The sequence below is a fragment of the Mustela nivalis genome, assembly GCF_964662115.1.
Source record: "Mustela nivalis genome assembly, chromosome: 2".
NCBI classification, from domain to species: domain Eukaryota; kingdom Metazoa; phylum Chordata; class Mammalia; order Carnivora; family Mustelidae; genus Mustela; species Mustela nivalis.
The window spans coordinates 182,562,663-182,590,223 of record NC_139021.1 but is presented as its reverse complement, the minus strand read 5'-3'; the positions used below and the strand labels follow the sequence as shown (position 1 = coordinate 182,590,223).

Sequence of the window (27,561 nt, the reverse complement as noted above, 5' to 3'; positions counted from 1 at the left end):
AAATGTCTATAATATAGCCAGGTAGTAGGTTATCTCTATCATACTTCTCATTTCCATCCTGTCTCTAAGTTTACCAGGAAACAAATATTATATTTACTTAATAGATTAAGAAATTGTCAATCAGAAATCTTACAGAATGTGTCCAAGATCCCTAAGAATAAGAGTGAGAACTTAAAGCTGGGTTGGCCTGAGTTCTTTCTCTCATCACTACAGCTCATCCATCCATTAATTCAACACATATTTCTTGAGCAACTACAGTGCCAGCCATACTTCTCCATGCTGGAGTCTAGGTAAACAAAACTCATGTGAACTTGCCTCATGGCTTTTACAAGACAGTAAGGAAGACAAACAAAAAATATATATAATTAAAATTTGTGATACAGGCTAAGAGCAAAAATAACTAGAGGAATACATTTTTAGACCCAGTGAGCAAGGAAGACCTCTCTGTTGAGGTGACTTCAAAAGGAAAGCTGGAAGGACAAGAAGTCAGCCGTGCAGACAGCTGGGCAAAGAGCATTCTTACATGGGGCACAGTGTATGGAAGTGCTCTGGCATTGAGAGGGAGTTTGTTGTTGCAGCTGAAAGACCAGCGCTGAGTTGTGAGCAAGAGAGGGAGGGATGGCCACTGAGCTTTGAGAGTGGACAGGATCTCAGTCTGCAGAGATCTGCTGCTCTGTTAAGGTGTTGGATTTCATTTCAATAAATTTGGGAGACTTTGGGGGATCTTAAGCAGGGGTATAACATCCAGTTGTGGTCCTAGCTGCCAACTGGAGAATTGTTAGGAGGAGAGGTGGGGATAATAATTAGAAATTTATTAAAGTAGTCCAGATGGGAAGGAATGGTTCTGTGGATGGGATAATAGGAGTAGAAACAGAGGAAAAAATCAATGCAGCCAAGATATATGTTGGGGGTGGAATTCAAAAGAATTGATGTTCCATTGAATGTGAAGAGGGATGAAGAAGGTGCCAAAAGGCTCTCAGGTTCCTGCCTGAGCAATCAGATGAATGGTGGTACCATATTCTGAAATAAGAATGTACTATTGTTTTCTAGATATATGTATATGTGTCTGTCCCAGTCCAAAGAAACTTGGGCTTTTAAAAATAGTACAGATACCCAGTAGTGCAACTGCTGGGTCATAGGGTAGCTCCATTTTTATCTTTTTCAGGAAACTCCACTCTGTTTTCCAAAGTAGCTGTACCACCTTGCTTTCCCACCAACACTGTAGAAGGGTTCCCCTTTCTCCACAACCTCTCCAACATTCACTGTTTCTTGTCTTGTCAGTTTTTGCCATTCTAACTGATGTAAGGTGGTATCTCAACGTGGCTTTGATTTGAATTTCCCTGACGGCTAGTGATGATGAACATTTTTTTTTATGTGTCTCTTGGTCATTTGTATCTCTTCTATAGCGAAGTGTCTCTTCATGTCTTCTGCGTATTTTTTGACATGAATTATTGATTTTGGGGTGTTGAGTTTGAGAAGTTCTTTATAGATCTGGGATACCAGCCCTTTATCTGTAGTGTCATTTCCCAATACATTCTTCCATTCCATGGACTGTCTCCTTGTTTTGTTGACTGTTTCCTTTGCTATGCAGAAGATTTTTATCTTAAAGTCCTAGAAGTTAATTTTTGCTTTTGTTTCCTTTATCTTTGGAGATGCATTTTGAAAGAAGTTGCTGTGCCTGATGCTGAAGATGTTACTGCCTATGTTGTCCTCTAAGATTTTGATGGATTTCTGGCTCACATTGAGGTCTTTCATCCTTTCAGAGTTTATCTTTGTGTATGGTAAAAGAGAAGAGTTTAATTCTTCTGTATATAGCAGTCCAATTTCCAAGCACCATTTATTAAAAAGACTGTCCTTTTTTCCATTGGATATTTTTTTTCCTGCTTTGTCGAAGATTAGTTGACTGTAGAGTTTATGGTCCATATCTCAGCCCTCTATTCTGTTCTATTGATCCATGTGTTTATGTGCCAGTACCATGCTGTCTTGGTGATCAAAGCTCTGTAATATAGCTTGAAATCAGGCAACATGACCCCAAAGATATAGATGTAGTGAAAAGAATCACATGTGCCCCAATGTTCATAGCAGCAATGTTCACAATAACCAAAGTATGGAAGGAGCCAAGATGCCCTTCAACAGATGAATGGATAAAGAAGATATGGTCCATATATACAGTGGAATATTACTCAGCCATCAGAAAGGATGAATACCAAACATTTGTATCAACATGGATGGAACTGGAGGAGATTATGCTAAGTGAAATAAGTCAAACAGAGAAGACAATAAACGTGTTTTCACTTATTTGCAGAACATAGGGAATAGCATGGAGGTCATTAGGAGAAGAAGGGGGAAATGAAGAGGGAGAAATCAGAGGGGGGTGAACCATGAGAGAATATGGACTCCAGGAATCAAACTGAGTGTTTTGGTGGGGAGGGAGTGGGGGGATGGGTGAGCCTGGTGAAGGGTGTTGAGGAGGGCACGGATTGCATGGAGCATTGGGTGTTATACACAATGCATCATGGAACACTGCATCAAAAACCTAATGATGCATGGTATGGTGACAAACATAATTAAAATTACTAAACAGTGATGGCAAATAATATGCTATATGTATTTTACCACAATAAAAACTTTAATACAATAAAATATAGTACAGAGCAATAAGAAGAAATAAGTTAATAAGCCACAAAAAGGTGTGAATGAATCCTAAGTTCATTTTGCTTAGTGAAGGAAGTTAGTCTGAAAAGGCTACACACTATATGATACCAATTATATGACATTCCGGAAAAGGCAAAACTGGGACATAGTACTGAGATCAGGAATTGCTAGGAGTTTAGGGGGTAGAGGGGGAAGGTTGGGTGGATGAAGCACCACAGGGTGGTGAAGTGATTCTGCATGACACTGTAAAGCATTTGTCATGTTATTATATATTTGTCAAAACCCGTAGAACTTTATAGAATATGAATGCCAAATTTTCATTTAAAAAATAAACCACTTAGGATATCAGAGAATCCCAGGATGGAATGTAGAATGTGATAAATGAATCTAATTATACACAAATATATGAAACAATCTCACTGAAGGGGACCAAAGTTGGAAATGTTACTGTAAGAGTACAAGACAAAAGAAATTGTACGCAAGTCTTGCATGCTGGTTGATTAGGTTGCTACCCAGGAAAGTACATGTTAACAATGCTGACTGCAGACAGTGGGAGCAGGTTTCTCGCTGTGGCTTTCAAGTTCAGGGATCTTTTCTTCTCTAGTCTAACCCCTTGACGATCTCTTCCAGTGCATTTCTCATTTCAGGTAATGTTTTCTATCTCTGACGTTTGATCTGGGTCTTTTGATATTTTCCACCCTCCGTGTTGTGTTCATGTTTCCTCCACCTTCTGGAACCAAGAGGGAATGTTTACAACAGCTGTTTTAACATCAATGTTTACTAATTCTATCATCTTTGTCATTTTGCATCTGTTACTGCTCACCAATTTTTGTTCTGGTTATGACTGCATTTTCTTGCTTCTTTGCATGCATGGTGATTTTTAGCTGGATGCCCATTCAGCTAAATTTTATGTTGTTAGGTGCTGATTTTTGTTTTATTTCTATATGCATATTTTGGCTTTGTTCTGGGATACAGTTAAGTGACATGAAATCAATCTGATACTTTTGAGACTTGCTTTAAAAAGAAGCATGTCATAATGATAAAGGGTTAACTCATCAAGACGACATAATGGGAGCAATATACCATGTTCATGGGCCAAAAGATTCAATATTAATATGTGAGTTTCCTTCAAACTTATCTCTAATGCAAGGCAGTACTAATTTTTTTTAAAGAAATGGACAAGCGAATTCCAAAATTAACCAAAAAAAATTTATAAAGCAAAACCAAATTGAGGAACATACTACACCTGATATCAAAATTTGCTCTAAAGTTATAGTAAATAAGACAGTGTGGCATTAGCAAAAGATAGACATTTAGATCAGTGGAACAGAAGAGAGAGTTCAGAAAATAAACACATAAAAATTTGCCAAGGCAATTCAACAAGGGAAAAGATAATCCTTTTGATGTATAATACCAGAACAATTAGATTGCCATAAGCAAAGAGACAAAGTTCTTTTATATCATATAATAAAAAGTAACAAAAATAGATATAATTGTACCTTGAGTAATAAAGCTTCTGGAATAAAATATTTTAAAGAATTCTCAGTGATCTTTGCTTAGGGAACATTTCTTCACTAGGACACAAAAACCACCAACTTTTAAAAGATGTGTGATTTAGATTTTACTGGAATTTAAAATGTTTGGTCTTGAAAAGACACTTAAGAAAATGAAAACAGAAGTTTTAGGTTGGGAGAAACTATTTGCAAAACATGAATCAGAATATATAAAGAATTTTTTTTAAAGATTCTATTTATTTATTTGACTGACAAAGATCACAAGTAGGCAGAGAAGCAGGCAGAGAGAGAGGGAGAAGCAGGCTCCCCACTGAGCAGAGAGCCCCATACGGGGCTTGATCCCAGGACCCTGAGATCATGACCTGAGCCAAAGGCAGAGGCTTAACCACTGAACCACCCAGGCACCCCATGTATAAAGAATTCTTATGATACAGTGATTAGAAAATAAACAATCCAAATAAAAAAAAAAAAAGAATTGGACACTTTACCAAAGAAGATATTTGAAAGGCATATTAGTACACAAAAGGATGCTCAATCACATTAGTATTAGGGAACTGCAAACTAAAACTATGATGAAATATGACTATATACCTACAAGAATAGATAAAATGTAAAAAGCCTGAAATTACAGTGTTTGTGAGGATGTGGAGAAATGTAGCTCTTGCATATTGCTGGTAGAAATGCAAAATGGTACAAACACTTCTGGAAGGGGCTGGACAATTCTTTATATGGTGAACATGTACAAAGTGTATGATCCTGCCATTCTTCCACTCTTACTTATTTACCTAAAAGAAATTAAAACATATGTCCACACAAATATATATGCATAAGAGCCAAGAACTATAGAAAACCCAAATGTCCATCAACTGTTTAATAAAACTGACCTAAAAACAAGAACCAAAGCATGTCTATACAAAATGTCTAAAAAAAAAAAAAATGAAAACATTAAAGAGGAAATATTAGAGGTGATTTGAGTTTCTTGCCTAAACACCAAACTTCATGGATTTACACCAAAGTCGTTATTTTAAGAAACATAAAATTAACTTATTTTCAAGTAAATTTATTTTATCAGGCTAATGTACAGTAGGTGACTTCATTAATTAGAAGACATTTTAATTAGCCCATCAAGTTGGTATGTAAATGAATTCATGAAAACACGGTTCTCTTGAGTGGTTTAAATGATGCCTCTAATCTTATTTATATTCTTAGTTTGCCTTGCAAGCTCTTCATTACAGAGGTAAAATTCAAGTGATCACACATTGAGAATGGAAACATCTGAGTTAATGAGGTTTTCTTAGATCTCACTTTTAGATTATGTTCTTCGTGGCTTCTTAAAAGAGGAATTTGTTGCAAAGTTGCCCCTGGAGCCTGGCAGATCCACTGGGCCCCATTCTTAGTTCTGGAATCACATGCCTTTTTTCTGTTTCAAGTAAAACCATTTTTTAAATTTAAAAACAATTAGTTAACATTAGTGTATTCTTAGCTTCCGGGGTAGAGTTCAGTGACTCGTTAGTTATATACAACACCCCGTGTCGGTACACCGCACGCCGTCCTTCACGCCCATCTGCCAGTTACCCCACCGCCCACCTCCCCAACAATTCCATTTATTTCCTAGAGTTCATCTCCCTCTCTGATTTCATCTTACTTTATTCCTCCTTCCCTTTCCCTACGTTCATCTGCTTTGTTTCTTAAATTCCAATATGAGTGAAATCATAGGACATTTGCCTTTATAGGACTGGCTCATTTCACTTAGCATAATACCCTTTAATTCCACCCACATCATTGCAAATGGCAAGGTTTCATTCATTTTGATGGCCAAGTCATAGTCCACTGCATATACCTACACCACATCTTCTTTATCCGCTCATCAGTCAGTGGTTGTCTGGACTCTTCCCACAGTTTGGCTATGGTGGACATGGCTGTCATAAACATTGGGGTGTATGTGCCCCTTCGAATCACTGTTTGTGTCCTTTGGATAAATACCCAGTAGTGCAGTTGCTGCATCATAGGGTAGCTTGACTTTTAACCTTCTGAGGACCCTCCAGACTGTTTCCCAGAGTGGCCACTCCAGTTCACATTCTCACCAACAGTGAGAGAAGACTGACCTTTCTCATGTTCCTTTGCCAGGTGTATGATCAAGGCTTCACCTGCAGAAAACATCAATTTGCTTGTTTTCTTTTTAGAGCTAAAAATTGTATGGTATAAAGAATAAAACATAAAACCACATTTGGGTAATTTTTCACCACTAAAGTAGGCTAAGTCATTTGCCCACGGTTAGAGCACTAGTCAGTGGAGCAGCCAGAATTGAAACCACTATGATTGGCCTCCTGTACTGAGAGGCCCCATCACTGGTCTCCTCTGTCCTGCAACTCTGTCACCAACCCGTGCTCTCTGGCCCACTGAGAACAGAAAAGGGAAGGCAGAGATGAAACTTCCTCTGTTTTCAGGGGAAGAAAAATGTCATTTGTGGTTAGACATGGACGTTGCCCAGAATTCCTTGGATCACCTTTTCACTCTGCCTCCTGGGATGCTCACACCAGGGCTGGGGAGGACAGACATTTGCTGACACCCTGCTCTGTGTCAAGTGTCTGTATACTTCTAGAGCTAGGAGGCAGCTAGCTGGGTCTAGACCCACTCTCCCCCCACCCGCCAGCAGCTGGTCTCCCAACACACACCCACACCTTCCTCTGCGCTTTGTTTTTTTTTTTTTTTAAGGTTTTATTTATTTATTTGACAGAGATGACAAGCAGGCAGAGAGGCAGGCAGAGAGAGAGGAGGAAGCAGGCTCCCTGCTGAGCAGAGAGCCCGATGCGGGGCTCGATCCCAGGACCCTGGGATCATGACCTGAGCCGAAGGCAGCGGCTTAACCCACTGAGCCACCCAGGCGCCCCTTCCTCTGCGCTTTGATGCCTCCCACCAGACCACCAGCTCAACCCATTCAACGGTGGGCACAAGTGAGTGACCCCGACTCCACTAGCCATCCTGTGGACTTAGGGGCAGAAGGCAGCTGTGAACTCTGAGCCTGGGAAGACAGGTGTAAGTCCTGGACATTCTCATCCCCTTGGGGTCCCCAGGGGTCTCACTGCACATTTGATGGCTGGGTCTGCATACTTCCTCCCTGTTTGCCTGCTGATTTCCTTCTGTGCTGCAAGCTGGGCAATCCACGGTCCTCCAGGCCCTTCTTGTTCATCCCTGGTAGACTGAAAGATGACCTCCCAAAGATATCCACATCGTATCCCCACAATCTGTGACTGTCCCTTAAAAGGCAAAAGATGTGATTAAATGAAGCATGGCGAGATGCGGAATTGATCCTGGGTTATCTGCAGTGAGCTCTAAACGCCGCCGTATGTACCCCTGGGAGGCAGAGGGAGTTTCCACACACTAGGAAGTGGGGAAGAGCAGTGAGATCACAGAAGCAGAATTTGGAATGTTGCAGCCACCAGCTGAGAAGGACGAGAAACTGGAAGAGGCAAGGAATGAATTCCCTCCTAGAGCTTTAGGAGGGAGCAGTCTTGCTAACATCTTGATTCTGGACTTCTGGCTTCCAGAACCATGAGGGAGCAAGATTCTGTTGTTTTCAGTCACCGACATCATAGTTCTTGGCGACTGCTGCCCCACAACCCAAATTCAAGGCCCGAGGAGTTTGGGTTATGACGATCCCTCTGACTGGACAGGGAGCATCTCTGCTTCTCAGACTAGTGCGGGGCCTGACGGTTCTGGGCTCCTCAGACATGCACCATCACCATAATCAAAGGCTCAAGACCTCCAGGCTGCTCTTCTGAGAATAAGTCTTCCCCGTCTCAGTCCTGGCTGAAGGGCCCCGCACCTGCACTGCAGACAGCCCAGCTCCCTATCGGGCTCAGAGGCGAGCAGGAGCGCTGTGGCTGGCTTCCCCTTTGCAGCTATCTTAACTCACACCTTAGGTCCAAAACTCGCAATATGAGCCCTAGGAGTGCCATACCCCCAGCTCTCCTTTGAGGTTAGTTTCTCTCCCAAAGGCAGTGAGCACCTGCACTGTGTGTAAGAAATATCCTAGAAGCCGTGAAAAACCTTGAGTACGGCAAAGTCCCTGATTTCGAGGAACTCCCACCCTAGAAGAGGGCACAGACTAGGTAGCAAATAATTAAACAACAGAAGCCCAGTTCAGTCACACTGAAGCTGCAAATTATTTGGGTCATGTCCTTGGAAAATCCAAGGGCTAAATGCTCTTTAGGCGTTAGGAAAACAAAGTCATGGAGCCTCGCCTTTTTCTTTTTGATGCAGCCTGGCCTGCTTGGCTCCTTTCCAGCTGTCCCCAGGGCTCTGGAGTGACCTACTGCTGGCCAAGCCTACCTGCCCCTGCAGCCTTTGCCCACACAAAAGAGAACGGGCCTCTCCAGGAGGGCTCTGGCCGGCCTGCTCTGGTCATGTGCCCATCTCCCGACCAGTCACCGTGGCTCAGAGGGCTCTGGGTGCCAGTCTGGGTGAGATGCTCAGTCCTGGGACCAAGGAGGGGGCCCAGCCTGTCGCCAGGCAAAGGGGTTGAACTGACTTCAAAGAACCCCGGGGGCCGGGGGGCGGGGGGCGGCAGGGTGTCACGCCCCACGGAGGGGACGCTGAGCGGAACCACCTGTCTACCACGTGGTTCTTCCTTGCACTACCCTGCGTCGTTGTCCTGGGGGACAACGCAGGAGGGAACGAAGGACAAAAGGCCTGGCCGCATGGGCCACTCAGGGCGGTTCACCGTCCCTTTGGGGACGGCCACGCGTCTGGGCGTGCGGAGAGGGCGCCATCGCGGGCTCGGAGCTCATTCCGCGCGGACTCTCGCGTGTGTCCCGGTCCGGGGAGGGATGGCGGCTCCCGGGGCTTCTCCCACCCCGCCCCAGGCCCTGACCCTCGGCCCCGTTGGAGGGTGAATTCTAAGGGCCGGGGCAACAGCAAGGTGCTGGGTCTTTCAGGTCGCCTATGCGGTTGCTCAAGGCCCTTCCGACCTGGCCCTAGTTGAGGGGGACCCGACGGTGGACGTGTTTCAGGAACAGAAGCGCGGCCGCCCAGCCACGCAGCACGGGTCATGTGGGCCGGCTGGCTCCGCGGGGCCTGGGCCGCTCCCGCAGCTCGTCCGCGAAGTCGCCGCGTCCGCGCGCCCTGACCTGAAGTCCCCAGGCGGCAGCTGCGCGGTGCACAGCTGGCGGCGCCCGTGCTGCGGAGCCGGAGCATCCTTGACGCGCGCACCAGCAGCCTCTGCCAGGGCTCCCGAGAGCAGATTGGACCCCGCGAAGGGGGGCAGACTCCAAAGCTATAATTTGAGCCAGGATCTCGTTACACTTACATGCAGCTGTTGCTTTCAGAAATACAATGTATTTCCCCCCTTCTAAATAGGCTCTGTTCATCTCAACTGCTTCATTTACTGCCTTTTTCTGCAAAACTTTGGCAGTGGGGTATAATAATGTCACTGTTGAACTCTCTGCGGTTAACAAGCTCCTTTTTGCGGCAGTCTTTTGAGGCTCCACGCACTTTTGAAGAAAGCCATGTTTCCCCTTTCTGTGGTTTTGTCAATCACAATTTCCTTTCTAATAGCATTTCATCTTTCTTTGCGTGGTGTAAGATCCCCGGTGTAAACAGGATAGAACGACCTGCTGCGTAGTCGCTGGATGACTCTGTAACGGGGCCAGCTCTGTTCATTAGCATGGTGTTGAGAAGAAGCGAAAGCACTTCCAAGCTTAAGTGCTGCCATCTGAGAGAGGGAGACCACTCTAGTTTTGCTCTGGGTTTTCTTGTGTTGGTTACTGTGAATTAATTCAAATAATTATCTCTTGTACGAAAAAAGGAACATTTCTAGTGTCTGACCTCTGAAGTGGTTGCAATGTGTTGTTTTTCTTTAGCAAATAGATCCATCCTATTCCGTGAGTGCTTGTCCAGCACCTACCCTGTACAAGTCTCCATGTCCCACTGTTGGGGGATTCAAAGATGACTTGATCCCCCCATGGCTTGCAAGGAGCTTGCTGCCCAGTGAGAAAGGCAGGAAGACAGCTACCCCAAAGCAAAGCCAAGCACTCGGAGGGTTATCGACTACAGACAGCTGCTGCTGCCCCACAGACTGGGGCATTAGGGGACGTGCCATGGCGAGGGATGGTGTTATCTGGGCCTCAAAGAGGGAGCAGGATTTAGAGGGGCAGAGAAGGGAATGCTGGTTCAGCAGCATCAAGTTGCTGGTGTTTTCGAACAAAGGTAAGTGGTCAGCTGCACACAGGGAATAATGGTAGGACACGGATGTGATTATTCAAACTGGGTTGGGAGAACCTGACACAGCAGTTCAGGAGACCAGACATTTTCCAAAAGACAGTGGGATGCTGCCATGCTCATTTCGGCTTCATTATCCCTTTTGGAAGAATTGATCCACTGTGTCCTTTACTGGAGGTCCTCATTTTTAGGAGATGATGTTGATAAATTTTGGAGTGAAGTCTGATGATGTCTGAAATTTATTCCCAAGTAGTCCAACAAAAACTGTTACACGCCGAGAGAGAGACACACACACAACGAGACAAGGCATCAACAAATGTCAAATCCAGGGACAAACCCAGGGGAAGGGTATGTGGGTGTTCATTTTACTGTTTTCGCTTTTCTAGAAGTTTGCTAGTTCTAGAGACTAGTTGGTAATACCTGCCCAGCTCTGCAGCTATCCTGGGTCTTGGGATTTAGCTCTCCTAGCAAACACTCTGCTCTAACTAATGATCCCCACTCTACTACCTACGAGCCAAGGGGCCCCAGCAAGGCACTGAAGCCACCTGCCCACGGGTTTCAGCATCTGTTTAACAAATGCAATGGGAGGGTCTGCTGGCCCACGTGGCGCTGTGGAAGATTAAGGAGAGAGCCAGCATCTGAGGCATTTGATGTGGAGCCTGACCCATGTAATGGCTCAGAAAATGACTTGATTATCATAACCACTGATACTATGTTAAGCTTTCTGCTTAAACCTTGCCGAGTCCTATTTCTGCCTAGCGCAAGTGATCACTCCTCCAGGCTCAGGGGGCTTGCTGACAGCTCTGCAGATGCCCTGTTCTCCCAGAGGGCTGAATGGTCACACAGCATCCTGCAGTAGAAAATAACAGCATTATCAACAATAGCCAAACTATCGGGAGAGTTCAGTTGTCCAACGACAGACAAATGGATAAAGACAATGTGGTTGGTATATGTACACCATGGGGTCTCACTCCGCCATCAAAAAGAGTGAAATCTTGCCTTTTGCAACAACATGGATGGAACTAGAGAGTATTGTGCTAGGTGAAATAAGTTGGAGCAAGACAAATACCCTATGATCTGGCTTATACGTGGGATTTAAGAAAACAGATGAACATACGGGAAAAGAAAAAAGGAAAAGAGATGGAAAGAAGCCATGGGAGACTGTTAGTGACGGAGAACAAACTGAGGGTCGCCGGACAGAGGTGGACGGGGGAGGGCCTGGATGGGTGGCGCGCGTTAAGGAGGCACTTGTTACGATAGGCGCCGGGTGTTGTATGTGAGTGAGAAATCACTGGATTCTACTCCAGAAACCAAAACTGCACTGTATGTCAACTACCTAAAATGTAAATTGGAAAAAAAAAAAAAAAAACACTCTGTAGGACCCAATTTGTATATCGTAAGGACCTCTCAAATTATACTGGGAGCAGAGTTTGAATATTCAGATTAAATGTTACTATCTTCAACGGGATAATCATTTGATTAAAAAATTTTTTTAATTCAAGGAAGAGATGGAACAGTACTGTTCTCTCAGCTGTACCAACAACACCACTGTCCTTCTCAGGTTTTATGCTCTATACAAATGAAACATTTTGGTGTGACAATAAATTTTCACCAACGGGACATAAGTGATTTGAAGACAGCGAGAAAAGCTTAAACATCACTTTTCCCTGGAGTATTCTGGTCTTCTCTCTGCACTTGTCCCAGTAAAAATGGCTTTACACAGAAACAAGAGGCCTCCTGCCCTTTACAGAGCAAATTCAAGAGCGCTCGCTCAACTAATTACGAGCAAACTTAAAAATTTGGCAAATATGAATAATTGAACTTGAATGTTGGTGACTGTGAATGCCCATACACGTGTACATATGCCTGAGGGACTGAGCAAAATAAAACGAGAGTGACTTAGTGCCTACGTTAGCATTTGCGTGGCTGCATTGCCCCATGAGAACGGAGCTCATGCTCTGCAGGTACTGCGTGATGGCAGTAGCCAACCAACATGCTTCGGTGCAGCTGCACATGGGGTCTGGACCTCCACAGGCTCTTACTCATTTTCTCTAGGTCAAATAAATTTTAGTCTTAGGACAGTTTTAGATTTATAGAAAAACTGGGAAGACGGGACAGGCAGTTACCATATACCTCGGATCCGTGTCCCTGATGAGTAACGTCTCACAGAATTCTGGTCCATTTGTTATGGTTAACCAACCAATATTGATATATTACTATTAACTTATTTCCCTACCTTATTCAGATTTCCTTTGGTTTCACCTAACGTCTTTTTTCCATTCCAGGCTCCCACAGGATGTTTAATTGTCTTGTCTCCTCGGGCTTGTCTTGAGTGCAGCAGCTCCCTCAGATGTCCCTTGTTTTTGATGACCTTGACAGTTTTGAGAACTCCACGTCTTGTTATGGCTTCACTTTTCAGACTTCCTATAAGCAGTAGCCTTCAACATCGCTAAACATTGTTAAAAGTGCTTTAATAGCCTTTGCAAAGGACATGTAATATCATGTCAGAGCAACTGCGATAGTTACACTTTGAAAATGTGCTTGTGGTTAATAATAGATTAGAACGTTTTATGCAAACTGCTTCTTGGTAATTAGATATTTGAGATGTTTTGTAGAACCCCAATTTTTATTTTATTTAAAATTACAATTTACTCCAATTACAAACATAATCCAGTTATATAGGATCGGTTGGGTAGCTATTATACATTGTGGGCATAATTACAACTATCCTGTATGTATGCCCCCCTCATTCTGTAAAAATATAACAATTGCCAGAAAGCCATAGTTGGAGGGAAATTCTCCGAGGCAAGAGCTGATCTGTCTCTTTGCTTCCAAGTCACAAAACCCCAAACCCCAATGCCTATGTCAAAGGCTTTTTGCCCTAAACCCAGATCTTAGGTCTTTGGCAATCAATCCACAGGTCTGATTCTTCCAATTATTTAAAAATATATTCTGAGCAGTTTCCTGGACCAAGCACTTGGCACGGGTAGGACAAATACCTGTCTATGCCCTCACAAGTCAGTCTGGCCAAGGAAGTGGACTTGCAGCAGATAAATCACTCAGGACTTGGCCCCCCATATGTTGGGGGAGTCTCCAATCTTTCTTTTTCCTTCTCTGGTATTTCTGATGCTAACCTGTCACTCACGGGTTGGTCTGTCTGAGTACATGCTGCATTGCTCAGATCCCTGCCCATGGCTCTCCTCGGCCCACCTGGTCATGGATCAGCCGCATTTATGTCCATCTTGCTGCTCAGTTTTGCAAGCAGTTTTCCCACCTGCCCACCTTGTTGACCAAGCCCCACTGCCTGGCCTGCGATGAGCCACCAGATTGCATTAGTGGCAGATTAGACACTGCAGAAGAAAGAGTGGGGGAAGACATGGTGATCAAAACTATCCAAAATAAAACAGAGCAAAGAAGTCTGCAAAATTCAATAATCAGTGAGCTACTGGAAATTTTCAAGTGCCATATTATATATGTGTAATTGGAGTCTGCAAAGAAGAATAGAAAGAGGGGGAGACAGAAAAAAACATTTGAAGAAATAATGGCCAATCTTTAAAAAATTTCCAACAAAGTAGATTGCAGAGCAAAGAACATTATTAGAAATAAAGTTATTTCATAATGATATAGGGATTACTTCATCAAGAGTATATAAGTCTTAAACATTTATGTACCTAATAAGAGAGTTTCAAAATATATGAAGCAAAAACTGACAGAACTAGGAAGAGAAGTAGAAAAAATCAAACTTGTCAGAGATTTCAACTTTCCTTTCCAATCACTACAAGAACAAAGAGAGAGAAAATCAGTAAGGAAATCTAAAATTAATTTTGATATCAATATAGCCAATTCAGCTTTCTTTTAATCAGTATAAATAAATATACCTTTTACTACCCTAAGCCTTTTAACCTATTCCTGTCTTTATATTTAAAGTAGATATGCAGCAGAGTTGAAGAAAGTATATTATCATAGAGACTGTTATCAACCAAATTGACATAATCAAAAATTTTAGAATACTGCACCCAACATTAACAGAACACACATCCTTTACAAGGACACACAGAAAGTTTACCAACATTAAGCAAATTCTGAGATATTAAAAAAAAAAAAGTCTTAATACATGTTAAGGGATTCAGTTTATGCAAACTATATTATTTTACTACAGTGGTATTAAATATATTCTAAATATTTGGAAACTAAATAACATTTCCTCAAATAACCAATGGATTCAAGAAGAAATTTAAAAAATAGAAAGTATTTTAAAATAGTATTTTAAAAATAAAAACATAGTATTTTGAAACTATCTGGAAATACAACATGCAAAGATTTGTGGAATGCAGCCAATGCCACAATTTGAGGGAAACTTGTAGTCCTGAATGTCTACATTAGAAGAGAGCAGAAGAAAATAAATAATGCAGATCAGAGTGGAAGCCAATGAAATATAAAATAGGAAATCGAAAGAGGAAATCAATGAACCCAAAAGCTGGTTATTCACGAAAATTAATAAAATTGATAAATGCCTAGCCATGTTGATCAGGGAAAAAAAAAAAAAAGCTGACAAAAATTACCAACAGCAGGCTTGAAATAAATGGCACCACAACATATTTTACAGATATTAAAAAAAAAAAGGGAAACAGTATAAACAACTTTATGCCAGTACATTTAACAAATGAGATGAAATGGATAAATTTCTTGAAAGGTATAAAAATTATCAAAGCCCACTAAGAAAGAAGTCATATTTGTAGTTATTTGTAGTTAAAAATCTGCCAGAGAAATACCATATATTTCACTTACATATGGAATCTAAAAAACCAAAACAAATAAACAAACATATTTAAAAAGGAGAAATAGACACCATAAATACAGAGTATAAACTGGTTGCCAGAGGGAAAATGGGTGGAGGTTGGAAAAAGTGGGTGAAGGAGGTGGGGGATACAGGCTTTCAGTTATGGAGTAAGTCATGGGAATTATGGTATAGTGTCAATGGAATCGCAGTAGTGTCGTATAGCGATGGTGATAATTGTGGAGAGCATAGTACAACTTAGAGAGTGGTGAATCACTCTGTTGTACGCCCAAAACTAATGCAACATTATGTGTCGACTATGCTTCAATTAAACATTTTTTAAAAAATAAAGGACCAAATGACATCAGTGATGATCAACAAATCATTTCAGGAAAATATAATACGAATTTTATAAAACTGTTCCAGAAAATTATGTAGGAAATACTAATCCCTAATTTGTTCTATGAATTTAGCTTTTCCATGCAGCCAAAACTATACTACGAAAAGAAAATGATACACTAATACCTCTAATGAACACATATGCAAAAAAATAAAGTATATTGAGAAGGTGGAGTTTTTATCCCAGAAATGCAATATTGAGTTAACAATGAAAAATCAACTAATGTAATTCAATACATTATCATACTATTAAAAAAAAACCACCATATGATTATCTCAGTAGATGCAGAAACAGTATGTGACAAAAATCTAACACGTATTCCTTTTTTAAAAAATTCTCAATAGTCTAGGAAAAGAAGGAACTTCCTCAATCTGATAAACGATACTTAATAGTGGAAGAAAGAACTCACCACTTTTATTCAACATTGTTCTGGAAGTTCTAGTCAGTGCAAGAATAAATGGATGTGATCTAAATTGGAAACAAAGATGTAAAAATTATCCTTAATTATGAACAACATGATCATCTATGTACATAATGCTATAGAATACTGTAATTGGCAAGTGAGTTTTGTAAGATTACAGGATACAATTAGTCTACAAAATGCACATTGTATAAAATGTATATTAAATAATTAATATATGGGGTACAGATTAATCTTAAAAATTGATTGTAATGTTAATAAGAAACCATGATAAATAGACATTTTAAAATAGTATTTTAAAAACAAAAACATAGTATTTTGAAACCATCTGGAAATACAACATGCTAAGATTTGTGGAATGCAACATTTTTCCCTCGTTCTAGTCTTCTTTGCAGACTCTAATTACACATATATAATAGGGCACTTGAAAATTACCAGGATAGGTAACCAACAACAGCATCAAAGGCATGAAATACCGAGGAATAAATCTGACACAAGAGTTCAAGACCCTCACACTGAAAGCCGTAAAAGTGGAGGACATTAGAGACCCACATAGCAGAGAGATGCACCTCAACCATGGCTGGAGAACTCAGTATCATCAAGTTGTAACTCCTCCAAACCAATCTGTAGATTCAACACGATCCCCGCTGAAATTCTAGCAGGCATTTTTGGGGGGGTAGAAATTGAAAAGTTTATTCTAAAATTATATGGAAATTGCAAAAGCCCTAGCATAGACAAAACCACAACTGGATGATTAGCATTCACAGCTGCTTTATTTGTAACATCCCCAAACCTGAACTCAGCGTTCGGAAGATGGATGGGGAGACAGACAACAGCTTAACCACACAGTGGAATACTACTGAGCAATATAGAAGGATGGTCTACGGGTACATACAGCAAAGTGGATGAATCTCAAAGGAATTATGCTGAGTGACAGAGGCCACATACCAAAGAGTGAATACTGTATGATGCCATTCGTGTAAAATTCTAGAAAATGAACACATTTTGTCGTGACAGGAAGTAGATCAGAGTTGTCTGAAGACAGGAGGGAGACACTAAGGACAAAGAAGGCGGATGGGATTACAGGAAAACCCAAGGAAACTTTTGAGGGTCAGGACATGTTCTACTTTGTGTTGATGGTCTCATGGGTGTCGTGTAGGAAGATCAAGCCGTATCAGGTTGTAAATTTGAGTAGGTGCAATTGACGGTATATAAGTTATACTCCACCAAAGACATAAAAAATGCCACCTGCGTTTATGCTGTGCCCAGTAGTGCCTATGCTTTAAAAATTACATCACCTCTAGGTACAAATCATGTAAAGAGATGCTTTTGCAATGTTTATCCTGGTGCTTATTAATAAATGGGCAATTAAGTAAGTTCTGGTCCATATTTGTCTTGAAATATTATGCAGCTTTTTTAAAAGATTGAGCTGAATCTCCAGCAGCTGGTAGCTAATGTACCAAGTGTGTTGCTAAGTGAGAAAACCAAAATGCAGATGTGTGCATGCAAATTTGTTCTCCTTTTGTGAAATAATGACCAAGCTCATGTCACATGACTCTGTGTGTTGCAGGGGCAGGCGTATTGCTAATATCGGTTTCAAGTTCCAGAAAGAGGGAGAGGAGGGAAAAGCAAAGATAAACAAAAATAAAGTCTACAATTTTTTAAAAGAGGCTCAACTTAGTTTGAATACTAACCCACATAAATTTTAAAATATGAAGTAATCGGGAAAATTTGCATGACAATACTTGAAGATATTAGGGCACGATGCGCGGGGATTTTTAGCTGTGGAAATAGTCTCAGATTTTTTTCAGTATTCCTTATAGCTTAGAGACACATAATGACATTTCTGAAATGGTGCAATCCTGGAATATAATTCAAGGATTTGGAAAGGGGTTGGGAGAGACAGAGCAGGCTTGGGAACACATTGATAATTACTGAAGCTGGGTGATGGGGTTAGGGAGCTTCTCGAATACTATATTGGTTCATTTGTTTCACAATAAAATGATTAAAAGCTGCCATTTCTGGTCTGACACATAAGGAGCCTGGAAGTTGTTACATCTATTCTCACCACAAGAAGGAAGCTGAACAAAGTATTCCTGAATCCATCAGAGACCCAAGGTCACGGGACAAACTGCTGCCCCCGAAACTGGAGAGAAAGACAGGCGGACGCTGAGAATCACAGCTTCCTGGCACTGACGCTCAGGAGGGGACACATGGCTGGAACCAGGCGGAGTAAGAAAACCTACATTGTGATGGTCAAATCACAGGCCACGGAGGCTCCAGGGACACAGACTTCAAGATTAAAAATTCCTGCGGGACCCAATTGTAGGGGAGTCCTGCACTTGTAGGAATTTTACCTCTAGGAACCCTACCATGTTCTCAGGGTGTACATCAGAGAATAAAACAAACAAACAAACAAAAACAAAAAACCCACTGCTGGCTGGGGTAAGGGAAAAGCAATCATCCTGAAAATGAACTTTGAGAGCATTCTACTGCCCTCAAGCAGAGCCTGAAGACCTTGGGGTTCACCCCAGCTTCACCGGCCTAGGGGAAGGGAAATACCGGACTCTGGCCCCTTGTAGTCTTCCTGCTCCCGCAGAAGAGGGGAGAGCAGAACGAAACCGAGCAGCACTTGTGGGGACAGGGACTCGCAAAAGACCGAGACCCACGCACGGACCGCGGGACTTCCTGCCCCATACCTCACCACCGCACCCCGGGCTGCTCCCAAGCACGGGGCCTCCCAGCGGGAAGAACCGCGCATCTCAGCCCTCCCTGGAGAAGAGATCTCTAGAGAATCCCGAAGACCCAGGGGGACAAGAACGGACACCAAAGGGAAGTAGCCGGTGACACCTGCCGCAAAGGCCGGCTGCGAGGCCCAACACCTGACAAGATCCACGGGAGCCTCACGCCAGAGGGCCCCTGCCTCGCCTCCTCGCCCCCAGGACAGTCTGTCTGCCTTTCAACAAAAAGACTGAAAGCGACCTAAACGGCACAGAAGCGAGAGGAGGCACACTAAAAGCGTACACGGGCATGGACGGGCATGGACGCAGAGCCCCATGCGTCTCCCGGGTTCGCAGCTCCCACCCGGTGCCAGCCTCCTTCCCGTCCTGACGCCAGCCCTCCTCTGCTGCAAACGCAGCCTCTCTCCTTCCCTCCCCGGGCCCCGTAGGTCCGGAAATCCGAGCACGACTCCTCCCCTGGACACCCTCCCCGAAATCTGGCTGTACTCGCCAGCCGCAAAGGCTCGGCGCACACGACTCCTTCTTGGGGGTCCCCTCTTATCCACCTCAGCCCGCCCGACCCAGCCAGAAGGGTCTGCTTCAGCCGAGACCCTCGGTCCTTTCCTGCCTCTCCCATCCGCATCCCACGCTCCAAGTGTGCTTCAGGCGAGGGTGCCCGAGGGAGGGCCACACTCTCACCTGAGGTGACCTTGGACACACCACTTACTTGCCCTAAGTCGCACTCACTTCAAAATGGAAAAAAAAAAAAAAACTCTCCTAGTTATCATTACCTCAGGATTGCTGGGTCAGGTCCTCTGTGAAGAACGTACCAACCCATACACAGATGTATTCACAGCGAGTGTGCTCCTGGAGAAATCTTGAATCTTTAATTCCTTTTCCATGCATTTGTCTTTGTCCTCAAGCTCTTTCCAGGGAGAGCCCCGCTGTTGCTTTCTTTGTGGGCACCGAGCAACTTGTCCTGTAAGGTGGGCTTCACCAGGGCCCAGTGAATGCCTCCCAGGACCAAGCACAGGTACCACTTCTGCAGCTGGGGACCACGGGCGTGCGATCCTGTCCCTGTCTGAGCAGCGACGTTTGTCATCACGTACTGTGGGTGGAAGTCTCTGCGAACAAAATCCATCGCGGTCACTGACGTACCATCTCGTTGTTTCCTCCAGTGTTTCGTGTTGCTTTCCAAGCAAAGCAGTATGAAGGGGCTTTTCTATTTTTTAAATCCACGTATGAAGTGAAAATCTTATCTGTAATTGCACCACGTTTTGCTGATTTATCCGGTTCTTCCAGGTCGGTTGCTGGTGGTGCGCCTGGGGCGAATCCTGAGAGTATGAACAGAGAAGCCCAAGCTCTCAACGCATCAGAATTTCAAAAGGTGCTGCTATCCAGGGACGCCTAATAGAATTTCCTAAATTTACTGTATTTGAGCAAAGTAAGCGGCACGTTTCATATTCGCCTGCTTCAAAGTGTGAGAAAGAACTCTGATTTTTCTTTGTAATCTTTACCTTTGTAACCTGAGTGCCATCGGCCTTGTCAGCCCGAATTTTACTTCCAGCCCTTCAGCTTGCCGGCACTGAATGGCCCTTTAAGACAAACTTTAAAAGGGATGGATCAGCTGAGGCGTATTTTGCTAACCGCTACTCAGCAGTAAAAAGGAATGCGCTTTTGATATGGGGAGCAGCATGGGTGCATCTCGAAACTGCTGTGTGGCAGAAAAGAAGCCACCGGCAACGATGTCTATGATTCCACTTATGTGAATTTTTAAAAAGGGCAAGACTAATCTATAGGAGTAAAGTTCCGACTAGCGGCTGGCTAGGAGGTGGTGGTTCCTCACTGTGAAGGCACAAGAGAACTTTCTGGAGTGATGGACTGGGAATTAGTGATGGTTACGATGGGGCGTATACACATCTGAAATATTAACCAGCAACACGCTTAAAATTTAAGAATTTGTCTGTATGCAAACTATAACTTAACCAAGTGCTACTAAGCAAGCCCTGTGGGACGACCTCTGCTTCTGGAAAGATGAGGTAGACATACGTTCTCTCCTGCTCCCACTACGTACAACTGGACGTCCCTTGTATGAAGCAAACATAAGGAAATTCTAAAACATGGGACAAAGAAAGCAGACTAGTCAAGGACCGTGGGACCCTGAAACAACAGAGTGGGCCCTTCCTTGGGTGTAGGCCTGAGGGTGTCCTAGGCCTGGAGCCGAAGAAAGGGACAACTTGGACCTCGCGTTTGTCGCTGGCAGGAACGCAAAGTGCTACGATTGTTCTAGGAAACAGCTTGGCAGCTTCTTAAAAAAAAGAAAAATAAATATTTAAATGCTACACAGCCCAGCGAGGTGCTCCGGTGCGTTAATCTCAGAGAAATGAGGATGATTGTTCACACAGATCCACATGTTTATGACGGCTCCATTCACAGTAACCAAAATGGAAGCCCGTCCACGCGTTCTTCAACAGGTGAATTGTTGAATAATCCGTGGCCCATGCACGGACCCACAGACCCACGTGGGCCCTGGACGAGTACTCAGCAGTTCTAAGAGCCTAACTATTGGCATATGCAGCAATCTGGTTAACATCCAGAGAATTATGCTGTGGGGGGTGAAAAGCCCATCCAAAACGCTTACGTACTGTATGATTTCATTTATAGAACAGTCTTGAGATGACAAAATTCTAGAAATGGAGACAAGGTAAGTGTTTGCCAGGGGTTAGGGAGGCCATGGCTATAAAGAGAAGGCGAGTGAGGAGAAGGGTCCTTGCCAATATGGACGCATTTTTCATCTGGCTCCATCAATGTCGACGTCCTGGTTGTGACACTGGATCTCATGATACTGTTTTAAAAGATTCCACCACTGGAGGAAACTGTGTAAAAGATCTGGAGTATCTTTCTGTGTTATTTCTCAAAACCACGTGCAGGGGCGCCTGGGTGGCTCAGTGGGTTAAAGCCTCTACCTTCGGCTCAAGGTCATGATCTCAGGATCCAGGGATGGAGACCTGCATCAGGCTCTCTGCTCTGCAGGGAGCCTGCTTCCTCCTCTCTCTCTCTGCCTGTCTCTCTGCCTACTTGTGATATGTCTGTCAAATAAATAAATAAAAATCTTTAAAAAAAGAAACCACATGTGAATCCATAGTTATCTCAAGATAAAGATTTTAGTTAAATGCTCAAAACTCAAGGCAGAGCAGGGTTTGATTGGGAAAGGGCCCGAGGGAGCTCCATGGGGTGGTGGCCCTGGGGACATGCATCATTGGTAGGGATCTGTGCTAGACAGGTTTCTGCATGTTCAAGACACAGCAAATGGTCACTTAGGATCTCTGCGTGTCATTGTATGTCAATTTCACATTAAAAAAAGAATTACGTGGAAGTGCCTAACCTACCGTCCCTGCAGGCTGCAGATGGGCGGGAAAGCCGGCATCCTTCTGGGGAAGCCTATGGAAGGGCAGGGGCTCCGCTGGTCTTGGCTGCAATGTAGCCGCTGCATTCTCAGTCCTCAGTGCTAACTCCTTCTCTCACATCTTCGTCTTGCTGGCTCCCTCCCCACACCGAAGTGCTTGGCTCCAACCTCTCCCCTTCCACTCAGCTCTGCGTGACTGACTTCCAGCCAATCAACTGAAAGTTGGATGCTAGGCTTCCTTAGCCTTAAAAGTCTCTGAACCACGTCTGACCCTTCCCACCCCCAACCTCCACTGGTGGCTTCTCTTCTGGCTCCTGGGAGCTGCCAAGGCAGCACTGGGAGAACCTCCACCCCTCCTCTCCCCTGCCACCCCAGGCCTGCTGAGAACGTAGAACCAGGAGGTACAAGCGCCCGGGGAGGACCACCCTGATGAGCTCTTTCCAGAGCCTCAGGCCTCCAGCCGCTGGTGGTAGGAGGAGGATGCAGCTCGCAAGGGCATAGGTTATCTTTGAAACAAAACAAAGAAACAAGAGCATAATCTCCTCCAGTTCCATCCAAGCAGACAAAGTCAATTATCATATGGTTTCAATCATTTGTAGAGCATAAAGATGAGCATGGAGGACATTAGGAGAAGGAAGGGGACAATGAAGGGAGGGAATCACAGGGGGAGACGACCATGAGAGACTCTGGATTCCGAGAAACAAACTGAGGGTTTTAGAGGGGAGAAGGTGGGGGGATGGGTGAGCCTGGTGGTGGGTATTAAGGAGGTCAGGGATTGCATGGAGCACTGGGTGTTATGTGCAAACAATGAATCATAGAACACTGCATCAAAAACTAATGATCTGTATGGTGACAAACGTAACAATAATAAAAAAAATAATAAAATAAAAAATAAAAATAAATTTAAAAAAACACAAAATTCACCTTCTGCAAAATTGTGTGCTGTGGTAGGTGTTGTGATGGTCCCCAGAGATGACCGCACCTCAACCCCCCAGAACCTAAGGAATATGTTAGGTTACTCAGCGTGACCATGAGGGATTAAGGCTGCAGTTGGAATTAAGGTTCCTAATCAGCTGACCTGGAGATGGAGAAATTTCCCTGAATTCTCCAGGAAGGCCCCCTGTAATCAGAAGGCTTCTTACATGTGGCAGAAGGAGACAGAAATCGGTAGTAAGGGGCCGTGGGGTAGTAAGAAAGCGGGAGCTGGGACAGACACCGGGGCGGCTTTGAAGATGGAAGAAGCAGCCCCAAGCCATGGAACATGGATGTCTCTAGAAGCCAGAAAAGCAAGGGAATGGGTTCTCGGCTAGACCTTCCAGAAGGAACACAGCCGGGCAGACCCCTTCCTGTTGGCCTAGTGAGATGCTGTCCCAGATCGATCCTACAGGAGACAGGCGGGAAGATGCGTGAGTGCCTACAGCGGCTGCGCAGGAGGTATACAGGGTTGACTACTGTTTGCGTGAGGCCTGAGCGGGAGGGAGCACAGAGAAGAAAGGATGTCCAAACCTTTGCAATAGAGTGGTTTGCTTTAACATTCTTGTCGTAACTTTTAACAGTCTTCTCTATCTGTGAAGCAGATCAGCCTCAACAGGGTTTTAATGACCTTTTTCTTAAGAGACTTACTACAGTCCAGCAAGGTCTGTTTTTCTCTGACCAGCCATTTCTCTCCGAGAGAGGAAGAGAAAGAATGAGGGACAGAGGGAAAAAAACACTGAAACTTTGTAGCTCCTGTATTTCGGCTGTATTGGGTTAAATGAAACATTCAGTTCAAATTACCCTCATGTCCTCCGTTTTTACCTTTTTAAATGTGACCATTAGAAAACTGAAAAGTATACATGTGCCTCCCCTTTAGGTTTCCATTGGACATCATTGCTTTACAGAAACGATTGCTAAGTTGTTTTTGTATGAAAGGTACTCAGAGAATGCAGCCAGATATGCAGGAGAATATATTGTCTTCTGTAGATTTTGTAATGTTTGCAGATTTTCAGCTTCTTAAAATTTGTAATTTGTTGCAATATATATCATTTTAAATAAACGTTTACTTGCATACCTACTTATGTATTTATGAGACTACATTCTTCTCGAAGAAGTACCCCAAATTGTATACATTTCTTGTCCTATCAAACCTGGATCTGCCCCGGAAACCAGGCACCATTCTTCACAGAAGGCGTGGGGAGCCTTCGGGAGCCCAGGGCTCAGTTCTGGGAAGTGAAAAGATCTTTCAAGGTATTGTTTTCAATTTGCTCTCTGGAGGTTCAAAGTAAGTGGAGGGTGGGGGCGCTGAGAGGGGTGGAGGGATGCTGGGGAGGGGCAGCCTGGCAAGGAGGGGGAGGGGTGCGCTACGTTCCTGAGGCCAACAGAGAGCCACACCTGCGCTTCCTTCGCAGGTCACCCCTGCAGCCTCCAGTCCTTCCTCTTCATCAGCGGTGATGTTGAAGAATAGGAAAGTATGGGTTAAGAAAATTCAGTTTATGCAAATGGAGCGAGAACAGAGCCCCTCTGGAAAGAAAGGAAAATGTTATCATAGAAAGGGCTGAGCAAATCTGTGGGCAGTAGTCGTGAGGAGGCCAGTCAGACACACCTCATTTGTGAATCTAAGTTTATTCTGCAGGACGCAATTGGAAATTTTCCAGTAACTGAATTTAAAGACCATGCAGAGCTAGAATTAAGAGAGCCAGGAGACACCAAATCAGAGCTTTTCTCAGACTTGAAGCCGAAACACCCCAGGTTTGGGGCTGTGCCTCGGCCCACTGAGGGTAGGAAGTGAGATACTACAAAAACTGACAGGAAAAGTGAGCTCAGGCATTCCTGGCCTGTTAATTCATCCAGCGGCAGAGTGTAGAGTACACTACTGTGTGTCGTAAGTGTAGGGAGCACAGCGTGTCGTGTGTGTACATAATACACTGTGTAGTAAGCATATTAGTTATATGTATGTAGCACAGTGTGTGGCATGTATAGCTGACACAGCATGTAGTGTGTATGTGGCACCGTGTGTTATGTGTGCATGTAGCACAATACATAGTATGTATCTATAGTACAGCGTGTAGTAAGTGTATATACAGCACAGGGTGTAGTAAGTGAATATACAGGACCGTGTGCAGTTAGTGTATATAGCATAGAGTGTAGTAAGTGTATACAGCACAGGGTGTAGTATGTGTATATAGAACAGCATGTAGTAAGTGTATATACAGCACAGTGCATGGTATGCATACACAGCACAGCATGTAGGAAGTATATAGCATAATGCACTGTATGTATATATAGTACTGCATGTAGTAAGTGTGTACGTAGCACCATGTATAGTGTGTGCACATTGCACACTGCATTGTATATGCATATAACATGGTGCATACTCTGCGTGTACGGCACAGTGTGGGCTAAGTGTAGAAGACATAGTCCGCAGTAATGTATACACCACAGCGTACAGTATTCTTTCCAAAGCCTGGAGGAATGGAAGGAGAAGGGATGGGCAGCTTTATGACAGATCAGTGATGTCTCCAGTTTGTGGAGAGAGGGCTCGGAACACTCGGTCACCGGCGTTGATATAGGGCTCAGTCCACAGGAGCGTCCAGTTAGTGACACGTCATCGGCACCCAGCTGCAGTCACCGCCCTTGACCCCTGGTAATGACCTCTCAGTCACTGAACACTACCTGGCTCCAAACGCGAGTGTGCTTTAAAAATGGTTAATGACTGGGGTGCCTGGGTGGCTCAGTGGGTTAAGCCTCCACCTTTGGCTCAGGTCATGATCTCAGGGTCCTGGGATCGAGCGCCGCATTGGGCTCTTTGCTCAGCGGGGAGCCTGCTTCCCTCTCTCTCTCTCTGCCTGCTGCTTTGCCTACTTGTGATCTGTCTGTCAAATAAATAAATAAAATCTTTTAAAAAGATGGTTAATGACGACCGACAAACAGCAGCACAGATGAAGTTATCCGGTGGTCGTGTATAAACAGGGCTTTATTGCCTTTAAGGTGACGAGAGCGTGACGAATGAACACTGGATTCACAAGTCACTGTGGAGGAGAGCCGACGTTCGAGGCAGTTTCCTAACTGTAGGGAATTCACCCACAGTCTGCAGTGACACACAGCGGTGGTGGGTAGTTTTACTGACCAGTGGTCCTGAGGGCATTCGAGCGGGCACGCCAGACCGTTATATCTGGTATATTAGAAGGAAGATTCAGGACCCAGAGGGGCTCATTACAGGGTAGACAAAGAGAAGTAAGTTCACTCTACTTGACGTGAGTCAGGAGATTGATAAGCAATATGCATTTGGGGATTAGGCTGAATGATTGATTTTATCTTTCTAAAAGTCATGTTTTTAGAGAACATCTGCATTGGAAATGTCCTTGGTTGCAGTATTTCATATCTCCAGTAAAGAAATGGCACACCTGGGCTTGGGTGATCAGGCTGGGCGGGATGAGGGTCTGAGGCATGCAGAGAGCAGGATGGAATCAAGGTGCGGACCCGAGAGGACTGCAGAAGCCCCTCCACCTTGGGTGCCTCTGGGCTGTCACATCCCCTCCAATCTGCCCTCATGGGTCCCATTCTCAAGAATAGGGGGTCTTTTGAAACCCCAAGAGCTTGTAATTATTTGAGTTTTTTGGTAAGCATATTACTTTTAAAATGTATTTTACATGTTGAACATTTCGCTTTTAATCATATTATTGACTTTACCCAAATTAATTGCAATACAATTGAATGTTATTTATAACACATCTGACGTTTTTCCATTTAGCACGAAGTGAACACTCTTTAGTTTACTTTCAATTAATTTTATAAGAAAAGCATGATGTGGTCAAGATAAATTTTGAAATTGCATATAGTGTCATGTTTGGGTTTGGGACTGAAAGTCTCCATTGAAACATGGGCTGATTGTTAACTCCGTGTGATGAATGAGCTGTTCTGACCTTCCCACCTGAACATGGAGTGGAGAAATTGGGAGCCCCTCCCCCCATCTGCGGCAGTGGAAATTCCGGCCACCCAGCCCTGGCCTTCAACCCTACCAAATCCTTTATTTATTTATTTATTTATAAGATTTTATTTATTTATTTCAGAGAGAGAGAGAGCACAAGCCGGGGCAGAGGCAGAGGGCGAAAAAGAAGCACACTCCCCACTGAGCAGGGAGCCCAATGCGGGGCTTGATCCCAGCACCTGGAGACCATGACCTGAGCTGAAGGCAGATGTTCAATCATCTGAGCCACCCAAGTGCCCCCACCAAATCCTTTATATATATCCTTTATGTCAATCCTGCAGTATTGAAATTCTGGCCTGATTACTTCTTTATTGTGTGGAGCTAACCGTGCATTACAGAATGTTCTAGAGTCTCTCTGGTCTCCACCCACAAGAGGCCAATAACACTTCCCACACCTAGGTTGTTACCACCGGAAATGTCTCCAGGCATTGCCAACACTCCATGGGGGCCAAATGTCCCTGGTTGAAGACCACTGTCTTATCT

At 43.9% G+C, this 27,561-nt stretch overlaps 1 long non-coding RNA gene across 1 annotated transcript; it reads right to left on the bottom strand.

The window, feature by feature from the left end:
- Window positions 1-5,229: 5,229 nt before the first annotated feature.
- Window positions 5,230-7,560, bottom strand: LOC309858805. Its single transcript, XR_014308343.1, has 3 exons — window positions 7,253-7,560; window positions 6,275-6,354; window positions 5,230-5,589 (listed from the first exon to the last, which is right to left on the bottom strand). It is a non-coding gene; the product is annotated as an uncharacterized lncRNA (long non-coding RNA).
- Between the last annotated feature and the right edge of the window lie 20,001 nt (window positions 7,561-27,561).